Source organism: Neolamprologus brichardi, chromosome 14, assembly GCF_056152115.1.
Source record: "Neolamprologus brichardi isolate AB-2024 chromosome 14, ASM5615211v1, whole genome shotgun sequence".
Lineage (NCBI taxonomy): Eukaryota > Metazoa > Chordata > Actinopteri > Cichliformes > Cichlidae > Neolamprologus > Neolamprologus brichardi.
In genome coordinates this window covers 6,531,149-6,544,439 of record NC_142117.1, presented here as the reverse complement: position 1 = coordinate 6,544,439, position 13,291 = coordinate 6,531,149, and positions in this window count along the sequence as shown.

Sequence of the window (13,291 nt, the reverse complement as noted above, 5' to 3'; positions counted from 1 at the left end):
AATAAATCCAGGGATACACATAAGTGATTACTTTAATAAGACTTTATGTGTTAGGAGGTAGATGTAAGAGGATAAAAGTGATGCCTACAAAATGATGGATGGATGGAGAGAGTGTAGAGCAACGCTAAAGCCGAAGGCAGACTCTATCGCAATCAGACCATGCTCTTAAATACACAAACCTTCAGCCACCTGCAGCTCAGACTCCATTCTATAGTGTGCTACAGCCCTCTAGTGATTGTGTGTCATGCTGACTGAAAGTGTGCTGATACATCAGTCGTTTGGGTTCACTTGCTGGTTCTCTGCAGCAGCTTTTGTTATTGTGACAGTTAAACTTAACCGTTTTTCCCAGTGGACACTGCACAACAGATTGAATATGATTCTGTTTTCCAGTAACAATCTGTCAAAGTGAATGTTAAATCCTTGCCCAGCTCAGCCTGTTCTGTTTGGAGTTTGCATGTTCTCCCTATCCTTGAGTGGATTTTTTCTTCTGGCTTTTTCCGACATACACATTGGGTTACTAAAAACTACACCAGGGGTCCCCAATGAAAATAGCAGGAGGTTCACTACCTCTATCCTCCAATCAATTTGGAGTCTGAACATTTGAAAAGAACCAACAAAAATTATTTTATTTTTATTTAACATTTAATAAACAATATAAATTTTTGTCTAATAACTATTGATCAATTATTCATATGCCCATTAAATCATCTGCTGAACAGAAAAGTGTAATCCAGTTCAAGTACTAGTATTAAACAAAAAACAATTTAACAATGAAATTATACAATAATATTTACCACATGTACTGCATAAGAACCAACATTAAGGTGTCTTGATGCATGCTCAATCACCCAGGTAAGTAAATCCCAAAAAGTTGATTCTGTTCATCTGGATGTAGCGTTTTTAGTGCACTCTCAGAAATAGAGGTACAAGAAAAGAACATTTTTGTACCTATAGGTACATTTTTTTGAATGTTCCCTTAAAATCCCTTTAAATCATGCTTTTTATTTGTTTTTGTTTCTAATGTCTCTGTAAAGCACTTTGAATCACCTTGCTGTTGAATTGTGCTATACAAATAAACTTGCCTTGCCTTGCCTTGCCTAAAGGTACAATACTGGTCTTTAAAAGTCCAGAAATGCCCTTTAAAGGTTCAATTCGAAATAAAGTACAAATCTGTACCATCTGTACCAAAGCATTTGAATGGGGGAATTCGCCCGAAACAAAGTATAGGTTTTCATTATGTGAATAACTTGAAAATCTTAGCTCAAACAGCTTCAAAACCTGTTTGCCCAGCACGGGGATGGATATTGAATTCTATAAGATAACGCCGTAAATATATGTGTCTGAGTCTTCTATCAAAACTTACAGCTATTTATATGAAGTTGTACAAAAACGCTTTATTTCGTCAAGACAGTGCGTTTCCTACGATTACATGCATTTGAATGGGGGAATTCGCCCTAAACAAAGTATAGGTTTTCATTATGTGAATAACTTGAAAATCTTAGCTCAAACAGCGGCAAAACCTGTGTTCCCAGCACGGGGATGGATATTGAATTGTATAAGAGAAATCCACAAATATGTTTGTATGCTTCTTCTATCAAGACTTACAGCTATTTATATGAAGTTGTACAAAAACGCTTTATTTCGTCAAGCCAGTGCGTTTCTTACGAGTACATGCATTTGAATGGGGAGCACGCCCGAAACAAAGTATAGGTTTTCATTAAGTGAAAAACTTGAAAATCCTAGCTCAAACAGCTGCAACACCTGTGTGCCCAGCACGGGGATATCGAATTCTATCAGATAAAGCCGTAAATATGTGTGTCTGAGTCTTCTATCAAAAGTTACAGCTATTTATATGAAGTTGTACAAAAACGCTTTATTTCGTCAAGCCAGTGCGTTTCTTACGATTACATGCATTTGAATGGGGAGCACGCCCGAAACAAAGTATAGGTTTTCATTATGTGAAAAACTTGAAAATCCTAGCTCAAACAGCTGCAACACCTGTGTTCCCAGCACGGGGATATTGACTTGTATGAGATAAAGCCATAAATATGTGTGTCTGAGTCTTCTATCAAAAGTTACAGCTATTTATATGAAGTTGTACAAAAACGCTTTATTTCGTCAAGCCAGTGCGTTTCTTACGATTACATGCATTTGAATGGGGAGCTCGCCCGAAACAAAGTATAGGTTTTCATTATGTGAATAACTTGAAAATCTTAGCTCAAACAGCTGCAAAACCTGTGTTCCCAGCACGGGGATATTGAATCTGATAAGATAAAGCCATAAACATGTGTGTCTGAGTCTTCTATCAAAAGTTACAGCTATTTATATGAAGTTGTACAAAAACGCTTTATTTCGTCAAGCCAGTGCGTTTCTTACGATTACATGCATTTGAATGGGGAGCTCGCCCGAAACAAAGTATAGGTTTTCATTATGTGAATAACTTGAAAATCTTAGCTCAAACAGGTGCAAAACCTGTGTGCCCAGCAGGGGGATATTGAATCTGATAAGATAAAGCCATAAACATGTGTGTCTGAGTCTTCTATCAAAAGTTACAGCTATTTATATGAAGTTGTACAAAAACGCTTTATTTCGTCAAGACAGTGCGTTTCCTACGATTACATGCATTTGAATGGGGGAATGCGCCCAAAACAAAGTATAGGTTTTCATTATGTGAATAACTTGAAAATCTTTGCTCAAACAGCTTCAAAACGTGTTTGTCCAGCACGGGGATCTTGAATTGTATAAGATAACGCCGTAAATATGTGTGTCTGACTCTTCTATCAAGACTTACAGCTATTTTTATGAAGTTGTACAAAAACGCTTTATTTCGTCAAGACAGTGCGTTTCCTACGATTACATGCATTTGAATGGGGGAATTTTGGCGAAACAAAGTATAGGTTTTCATTATGTGAATAACTTGAAAATCTTGGCTCAAACAGCTTCAAAACCTGTTTGCCCGGCACGGGGATCTTGAATTGTATAACATAACGCCGTAAATATGTGTGTATGCTTCTTCTATCAACACTTACAGCTATTTATATGAAGTTGTACAAAAACGCTTTATTTCGTCAAGACAGTGCGTTTCCTAAGATTACATGCATTTGAATTGGGGAATTGGGCCGAAACAAAGTATAGGTTTTCATTATGTGAATAACTTGAAAATCTTAGCTCAAACAGCTTCAAAACGTGTTTGCCCAGCACGGGGATCTTGAATTGTATAAGATAACGCCGTAAATATGTGTGTATGCTTCTTCTATCAACACTTACAGCTATTTATATGAAGTTGTACAAAAACGCTTTATTTCGTCAAGACAGTGCGTGTCCTAAGATTACATGCATTTGAATGGGGGAATGCGGCCGAAACAAAGTATAGGTTTTCATTATGTGAATAACTTGAAAATCTTAGCTGAAACAGCTGCAAAACCTGTGTGCCCAGCAGGGGGATATTGAATCTGATAAGATAAAGCCATAAACATGTGTGTCTAAGTCTTCTATCAAAAGTTACAGCAATTTATATGAAGTTGTACAAAAACGCTTTATTTCGTCAAGACAGTGCGTTTCCTCCGATTACATGCATTTGAATGGGGGAATGCGCCCAAAACAAAGTATAGGTTTTCATTATGTGAATAACTTGAAAATCTTAGCTCAAACAGCTTCAAAACGTGTTTGCCCAGCACGGGGATCTTGAATTGTATAAGATAACGCCGTAAATATGTGTGTCTGACTCTTCTATCAAGACTTACAGCTATTTTTATGAAGTTGTACAAAAACGCTTTATTTCGTCAAGACAGTGCGTTTCCTACGATTACATGCATTTGAATGGGGGAATTTTGGCGAAACAAAGTATAGGTTTTCATTATGTGAATAACTTGAAAATCTTGGCTCAAACAGCTTCAAAACGTGTTTGCCCAGCACGGGGATCTTGAATTGTATAACATAACGCCGTAAATATGTGTGTATGCTTCTTCTATCAACACTTACAGCTATTTATATGAAGTTGTACAAAAACGCTTTATTTCGTCAAGACAGTGCGTTTCCTAAGATTACATGCATTTGAATTGGGGAATTGGGCCGAAACAAAGTATAGGTTTTCATTATGTGAATAACTTGAAAATCTTAGCTCAAACAGCTTCAAAACGTAGATCACTCCTGTCGGTGGCGCTGTCACTTGGTGTTCGCTCGCTCTGTGGTATAGTATCACTTCCTGTTCCTGCTCTAACACAGTGGTGTTTCTGAGTAGCTTATTTGCTTAGCAGTTTAATTAACAACTTCTAAATACATTCTTTTTTTCACAGTATAATCTTCACGTGCTTCATCCGAAGCACACTTTCTGTGTACTCACTACCTAATTTATAGCCAAAGTATTCACTCACTGTCACTCACTGTCTCTGTACTGTTTCGCTAGCTTAGCTCGTAGCCGACCCGTTAGCACCATGGCTACTTCACCTGTCCCTTCTGCACTTTCTTGCTCATTGTGTCAGATGTTTAGTTACTCCTCGGCCTCCTTTAGCGGTAATGATATCTGTAACAAATGTAGCATATTTGCAGCTCTGGAGGCCAGGATTACTGATCTGGAGACTCGGCTTCGCACCTTGCACTCACCCTTAGCTAGCCAGGCCCCTGTAGCTGGTGCAGCCGAAGATAGCGTAGGCCCCGCTAGCTGTTCCCCGGCAGACCCCAAGCAGCTGGGGAAAGGCTGGGTAACGGTGAGGAGGAAGCGTAGTCCTAAACAGAAGCCCCAGGTGCACCACCAACCCGTTCATGTGTCTAACCGTTTTTCCCCACTCGGTGACACACCCGCTGGGGGTCAAACTCTGGTAATTGGTGATTCTGTTCTCAGACATGTGAAGCTAGAGACACCGGCAACCATAGTCAATTGTCTTCCAGGGGCCAGAGCAGGCGACATTGAAGGAAATTTAAAACTGCTGGCTAAGGGTAAACGTAAATTCAATAAAATCATAATTCACGTCGGCAGTAATGACACCCGGTTACGCCAATCGGAGGTCACTAAAATCAATATTGAATCGGTGTGCAACTTTGCCAAAACAATGTCGGACTCTGTAGTTTTCTCTGGTCCCCTCCCCAATCAGACCGGGAGTGACATGTTTAGCCGCATGTTCTCCTTAAATTGCTGGCTGTCTGAGTGGTGTCCCAGAAACGATGTGGGCTTCATAGATAATTGGCAAACCTTCTGGAGGAAACCTGGTCTTGTTAGGAGAGATGGCATCCATCCCACTTTGGATGGAGCAGCTCTCATTTCTAGAAATATGGACAAATTTATTAAACCCCTCAAAACATGACTATCCAGAGTTGGGACCAGGAAGCAGAGTTGCAGTCTTACACGCCTCTCTGCAGCTTCTCTCCTCCTGCTACCCCCCCAAAAACCCATCTCCATAGAGACTGTGTCTGCTTCAAAAAAGACAAAAAACAAACTAAAAACCAGCAACAAACAACTTAAACATTTACAAAGAAAGAACAATACAGTATCCACATCTGAACCAAAGAGTAAAACAGTGAAATGTGGATTATTAAATATTAGGTCTCTCTCTTCCAAGTCTCTGTTAGTACATGACTTAATAAATGATCAACAAATTGATTTACTCTGCCTTACAGAAACCTGGTTGCAGCAGGATGATTATGTTAGCTTAAATGAATCAACACCCCCGAGTCATTCTAACTACCAGAAATCTCGAAGCACAGGTCGAGGGGGCGGTGTGGCAGCAATTTTTCACACCAGTCTATTAATTAATGAAAGACCAAGACAGACTTTTAATTCATTTGAAAGCCTGATGCTTAACATTATCCACCCCAGCTGTGAAACTCAGAAACCAGTCTTACTTGTTATCATCTATCGTCCACCTGGGCCTTACACAGAGTTTCTGTCTGATTTCTCAGACTTTATATCTGATTTAGTTCTGAGCTCAGATAAAATAATTATTGTGGGTGATTTTAACATCCATGTAGATGCTAAAAATGACAGCCTCAACATGGCATTTAATCTGTTGTTAGACTCAATTGGTTTCTCTCAAAATGTAAAAGAACCCACCCACCACTTTAATCACACTCTAGATCTGGTTTTAACATATGGCATAGAAACTGAACATTTAACAGTGTTTCCTGAAAACCCTCTCCTGTCTGATCATTTCTTGATAAAATTTACATTTACAATAATTGATTACGCAGCAGTGGAGAGTGGACTTTATCAAAGTAGATGTCTTTCTGAAAGCGCTGTAACTAAGTTTAAGAATATAATCCAGCCACTGTTATCATCGTCAATGCCCTGTACCAACACAGAGCAGAGCAGCTATCTGAACGCTACCCCAACAGAGGTCGATTATCTTGTTAATAATTTCACCTCCTCACTACGTACGACTCTGGATACTGTAGCTCCAGTGAAAACTAAGGTCTCTAATCAGAAGTACATGACCCCGTGGTATAATTCTCAAACACGTACCCTCAAGCAGACGACTCGTAATCTGGAGAGGAAATGGTGTGTCACAAATTTAGAGGATCATCATTTAGCCTGGAGAAATAGTTTGTTGCTTTATAAGAAAGCCCTCCGCAAAGCCAGAACAGCTTACTACTCATCACTGATTGAAGAAAATAAGAACAACCCCAGGTTTCTCTTCAGCACTGTAGCCAGGCTGACAAAAAGCCAGAGCTCTTTTGAGCCAACCATCCCTTTAACGTTAACTAGTGATGACTTCATGAACTTCTTCACAAATAAAATTTTTATCATTAGAGAAAAAATTACCAATAATCATCCCACAGATGTAATATTATCTACAGCTACTTGTAGTTCCATTGATGTTAAGTTAGACTCTTTTTTTCCAATCGATCTTTCTGAGTTAACGTCAATAATTACTTCCTCCAAACCATCAACGTGTCTTTTAGACCCCATTCCTACAAAACTGCTCAAAGAAGTTCTGCCATTGATTAATTCTTCGATCTTATATATGATCAACCTATCTCTAATAATCGGCTATGTACCACAGGCCTTCAAGGTGGCTGCAGTTAAACCTTTACTCAAAAAGCCATCTCTAGACCCAGCAGTCTTAGCTAATTATAGGCCAATCTCCAACCTTCCTTTCATATCAAAAATCCTTGAAAGAGTAGTTGTCAAACAGCTAACAGATCATCTGCAGAGGAATGGTTTATTTGAAGAGTTTCAGTCAGGTTTCAGAGCTCATCACAGCACAGAAACAGCTTTAGTGAAGGTTACAAATGATCTTCTTATGGCCTCTGACAGTGGACTCATCTCTGTGCTTGTCCTTCTTGACCTTAGTGCAGCATTCGATACTGTTGACCATAATATTCTATTAGAGCGATTAGAACATGCTGTAGGTATTACAGGTATTGCACTGCAGTGGTTTGTATCATATCTATCTAATAGACTCCAATTTGTGCATGTAAATGGAGAGTCCTCTTCACACACTGAGGTTAATTATGGAGTTCCACAGGGTTCAGTGCTAGGACCAATTCTGTTTACATTATACATGCTTCCCCTTGGCAGCATCATTAGAAGACATAGCATACATTTTCACTGCTATGCAGATGACACCCAGCTCTATCTGTCCATGAAGCCAGATAACACACACCAATTAGTTAAACTGCAGGAATGTCTTAAAGACATAAAGACTTGGATGGCCACTAACTTTCTGCTTCTTAACTCAGATAAAACTGAGGTCATTGTACTCGGCGCTGAAAAGCTTAGAAATTTGGTATCTAACCAGATTCTTACTCTGGATGGCATTACCTTGGCCTCCAGTAACACTGTGAGGAACCTTGGAGTCATTTTTGACCAGGATATGTCCTTCAACGCACATATTAAACAAATATGTAAGACTGCGTTCTTCCATTTGCGCAACATCTCTAAAATTAGAAATATCCTGTCTCAGAGTGACGCTGAAAAACTAGTTCATGCATTTATTACTTCCAGGCTGGACTACTGCAATTCATTATTATCAGGATGTCCAAAAAACTCACTGAAAAGCCTTCAGTTAATCCAAAATGCTGCAGCAAGAGTACTGACAGGGACTAGAAAGAGAGAGCATATTTCTCCTGTTTTGGCTTCCCTTCATTGGCTTCCTGTTAAATCCAGAATTGAATTCAAAATCCTGCTCCTCACATACAAGGTCTTAAATAATCAGGCCCCATCTTATCTTAATGACCTTGTAGTACCATATCACCCTATTAGAGCACTTCGCTCTCGCTCTGCAGGCCTACTTGTTGTTCCTAGAGTATTTAAAAGTAGAATGGGAGGGAGAGCCTTCAGTTTTCAGGCCCCTCTTCTGTGGAACCAGCTTCCAGTTTGGATTCGGGAGACAGACACTATCTCTACTTTTAAGATTAGGCTTAAAACTTTCCTTTTTGCTAAAGCATATAGTTAGGGCTGGACCAGGTGACCCTGAATCCTCCCTTAGTTATGCTGCAATAGATGTAGGCTGCCGGGGGATTCCCATGATGCATTGAGTTTTTCCTTTCCAGTCACCTTTCTCACTCACTATGTATTAACAGACCTCTCTGTATTGAATCGTATCTGTTATTAATCTCTGTCTCTCTTCCACAGCATGTCTTTATCCTGTCTTCCTTCTCTCACCCCAACCGGTCGCAGCAGATGGCCGCCCCTCCCTGAGCCTGGTTCTGCCGGAGGTTTCTTCCTGTTAAAAGGGAGTTTTTCCTTCCCACTGTCGCCAAAGTGCTTGCTCATAGGGGGTCATATGATTGTTGGGCTTTTCTCTGTATCTATGAAGCGCCTTGAGGCGACATTTGTTGTGATTTGGCGCTATATAAATAAAATTGAATTGAATTGAATTGAATTATGTGAATAACTTGAAAATCTTGGCTCAAACAGCTTCAAAACCTGTTTGCCCAGCACGGGGATCTTGAATTGTATAAGATAACGCCGTAAATATGTGTGTCTGACTCTTCTATCAAGACTTACAGCTATTTTTATGAAGTTGTACAAAAACGCTTTATTTCGTCAAGACAGTGCGTGTCCTACGATTACATGCATTTGAATGGGGGAATGCGCCCAAAACAAAGTATAGGTTTTCATTATGTGACTAACTTGAAAATCTTAGCTCAAACAGCTTCAAAACCTGTTTGCCCAGCACGGGAATCTTGAGTTGTATAAGATAACGCCGTAAATATGTGTGTCTGACTCTTCTATCAAGACTTACAGCTATTTTTATGAAGTTGTACAAAAACGCTTTATTTCGTCAAGACAGTGCGTGTCCTACGATTACATGCATTTGAATGGGGGAATGCGGCCGAAACAAAGTATAGGTTTTCATTATGTGAATAACTTGAAAATCTTGGCTCAAACAGCTTCAAAACCTGTTTGCCCAGAACGGGGATCTTGAATTGTATAAGATAACGCCGTAAATATGTGTGTATGCTTCTTCTATCAACACTTACAGCTATGTATATGAAGTTGTACAAAAACGCTTTATTTCGTCAAGACAGTGCGTTTCCTACGATTACATGCATTTGAAAGGGGGAATGCGCCCGAAACAAATTATAGGTTTTCATTATGTGAATAACTTGAAAATCTTGGCTCAAACTGCTTCAAGCCCTGTTTGCCCAGCACGGGGATCTTGAATTGTATAAAAGAAAGCCACAAATATGTGTGTATGCTTCTTCTATCAAGACTTACAGCTATTTTTATGAAGTTGTACAAAAACGCTTTATTTCGTCAAGACAGTGCGTTTCCTACTATTACATGCATTTGAATGGGGGAATTTTGCCGAAACAAAGTATAGGTTTTCATTATGTGAATAACTTGAAAATCTTGGCTCAAACAGCTTCAAAACCTGTTTGCCCAGCACGGGGATCTTGAATTGTATAAAAGAAAGCCACAAATATGTGTGTATGCTTCTTCTATCAAGACTTACAGCTATTTATATGAAGTTGTACAAAAACGCTTTATTTCGTCAAGACAGTGCGTTTCCTACGATTACATGCATTTGAATGGGGGAATGCGCCCAAAACAAAGTATAGGTTTTCATTATGTGAATAACTTGAAAATCTTGGCTCAAACAGCTTCAAACCCTGTTTGCCCAGCACGGGGATCTTGAATTGTATAAGATAACGCCATAAATATGTGTGTCTGACTCTTCTATCAAGACTTACAGCTATGTATATGAAGTTGTACAAAAACGCTTTATTTCGTCAAGACAGTGCGTTTCCTACGATTACATGCATTTGAAAGGGGGAATGCGCCCGAAACAAATTATAGGTTTTCATTATGTGAATAACTTGAAAATCTTGGCTCAGACAGCTTCAAAACCTGTTTGCCCAGCACGGGGATCTTGAATTGTATAAGATAACGCCGTAAATATGTGTGTATGCTTCTTCTATCAACACTTACAGCTATTTATATGAAGTTGTACAAAAACGCTTTATTTCGTCAAGACAGTGCGTTTCCTACGATTACATGCATTTGAAAGGGGGAATGCGCCCGAAACAAAGTATAGGTTTTCATTATGTGAATAACTTGAAAATCTTGGCTCAAACAGCTTCAAAACCTGTTTGCCCAGCACGGGGATCTTGAATTGTATAAGAGAAAGCCACAAATATGTGTGTATGCTTCTTCTATCAAGACTTACAGCTATTTATATGAAGTTGTACAAAAACGCTTTATTTCGTCAAGACAGTGCGTTTCCTACGATTACATGCATTTGAATGGGGGAATTTTGCCGAAACAAAGTATAGGTTTTCATTATGTGAATAACTTGAAAATCTTGGCTCAAACAGCTTCAAAACCTGTTTGCCCAGCACGGGGATCTTGAATTGTATAAGAGAAAGCCACAAATATGTGTGTATGCTTCTTCTATCAAGACTTACAGCTATTTATATGAAGTTGTAGAAAAACGCTTTATTTCGTCAAGACAGTGCGTTTCCTACGATTACATGCATTTGAATGGGGGAATTTTGCCGAAACAAAGTATAGGTTTTCATTATGTGAATAACTTGAAAATCTTAGCTCAAACAGCTTCAAAACCTGTTTGCCCGGCACGGGGATCTTGAATTGTATAAGATAACGCCGTAAATATGTGTGTATGCTTCTTCTATCAAGACTTACAGCTATTTATATGAAGTTGTACAAAAACGCTTTATTTCGTCAAGACAGTGCGTTTCCTACGATTACATGCATTTGAATGGGGGAATTTTGCCGAAACAAAGTATAGGTTTTCATTATGTGAATAACTTGAAAATCTTAGCTCAAACAGCTTCAAAACCTGTTTGCCCAGCATGGGGATCTTGAGTTGTATAAGATAACGCCGTAAATATGTGTGTCTGACTCTTCTATCAACACTTACAGCTATTTTTATGAAGTTGTACAAAAACTCTTTATTTCGTCAAGACAGTGCGTGTCCTACGATTACATGCATTTGAATGGGGGAATTTTGCCGAAACAAAGTATAGGTTTTCATTATGTGAATAACTTGAAAATCTTGGCTCAAACAGCTTCAAAACCTGTTTGCCCAGCACGGGGATCTTGAATTGTATAAGATAACGCCGTAAATATGTGTGTATGCTTCTTCTATCAACACTTACAGCTATTTATATGAAGTTGTACAAAAACGCTTTATTTCGTCAAGACAGTGCGTTTCCTACGATTACATGCATTTGAAAGGGGGAATGCGCCCGAAACAAAATATAGGTTTTCATTATGTGAATAACTTGAAAATCTTGGCTCAAACAGCTTCAAACCCTGTTTGCCCAGCACGGGGATCTTGAATTGTATAAGATAACGCCGTAAATATGTCTGTATGCTTCTTCTATCAAGACTTACAGCTATGTATATGAAGTTGTACAAAAACGCTTTATTTCGTCAAGACAGTGCGTTTCCTACGATTACATGCATTTGAATGGGGGAATTCGGCCGAAACAAAGTATAGGTTTTCATTATGTGAATAACTTGAAAATCTTGGCTCAGACAGCTTCAAAACCTGTTTGCCCGGCACTGGGATCTTGAATTGTATAAGATAACGCCATAAATATGTGTGTATGCTTCTTCTATCAACACTTACAGCTATTTATATGAAGTTGTACAAAAACGCTTTATTTCGTCAAGACAGTGCGTTTCCTACGATTACATGCATTTGAAAGGGGGAATGCGCCCGAAACAAAATATAGGTTTTCATTATGTGAATAACTTGAAAATCTTAGCTCAAACAGCTTCAAACCCTGTTTGCCCAGCACGGGGATCTTGATTTGTATAAGATAACGCCGTAAATATGTGTGTCTGACTCTTCTATCAAGACTTACAGCTATTTATAATAAGTTGTACAAAAACGCTTTATTTCGTCAAGACAGTGCGTGTCCTACGATTACGTGCATTTGAAATGGGGAATGCGCCCGAAACAAAGTATAGGTTTTCATTATGTGAATAACTTGAAAATCTTAGCTCAAACAGCTTCAAACCCTGTTTGCCCAGCACGGGGATCTTGAATTGTATAAGATAACGCCGTAAATATGTGTGTATGCTTCTTCTATCAACACTTACAGCTATTTATATGAAGTTGTACAAAAACGCTTTATTTCGTCAAGACAGTGCGTTTCCTACGATTACATGCATTTGAATGGGGGAATTTTGCCGAAACAAAGTATAGGTTTTCATTATGTGAATAACTTGAAAATCTTGGCTCAGACATCTTCAAAACCTGTTTGCCCGGCACGGGGATCTTGAATTGTATAAGATAACGCCGTAAATATGTGTGTATGCTTCTTCTATCAACACTTACAGCTATTTATATGAAGTTGTACAAAAACGCTTTATTTCGTCAAGACAGTGCGTTTCCTACGATTACATGCATTTGAAAGGGGGAATGCGCCCGAAACAAATTATAGGTTTTCATTATGTGAATAACTTGAAAATCTTGGCTCAAACAGCTTCAAGCCCTTTTGCCCAGCACGGGGATCTTGAATTGTATAAGATAACGCCGTAAATATGTGTGTATGCTTCTTCTATCAAGACTTACAGCTATTTATATGAAGTTGTACAAAAACGCTTTATTTCGTCAAGACAGTGAGTTTCCTACGATTACATGCATTTGAATGGGGGAATGCGGCCGAAACAAAGTATAGGTTTTCATTATGTGAATAACTTGAAAATCTTAGCTCAAACAGCTTCAAAACCTGTTTGCCCAGCACGGGGATCTTGAATTGTATAAAAGAAAGCCACAAATATGTGTGTATGCTTCTTCTATCAAGACTTACAGCTATTTATATGAAGTTGTACAAAAACGCTTTATTTCGTCAAGACAGTGCGTTTCCTACGATT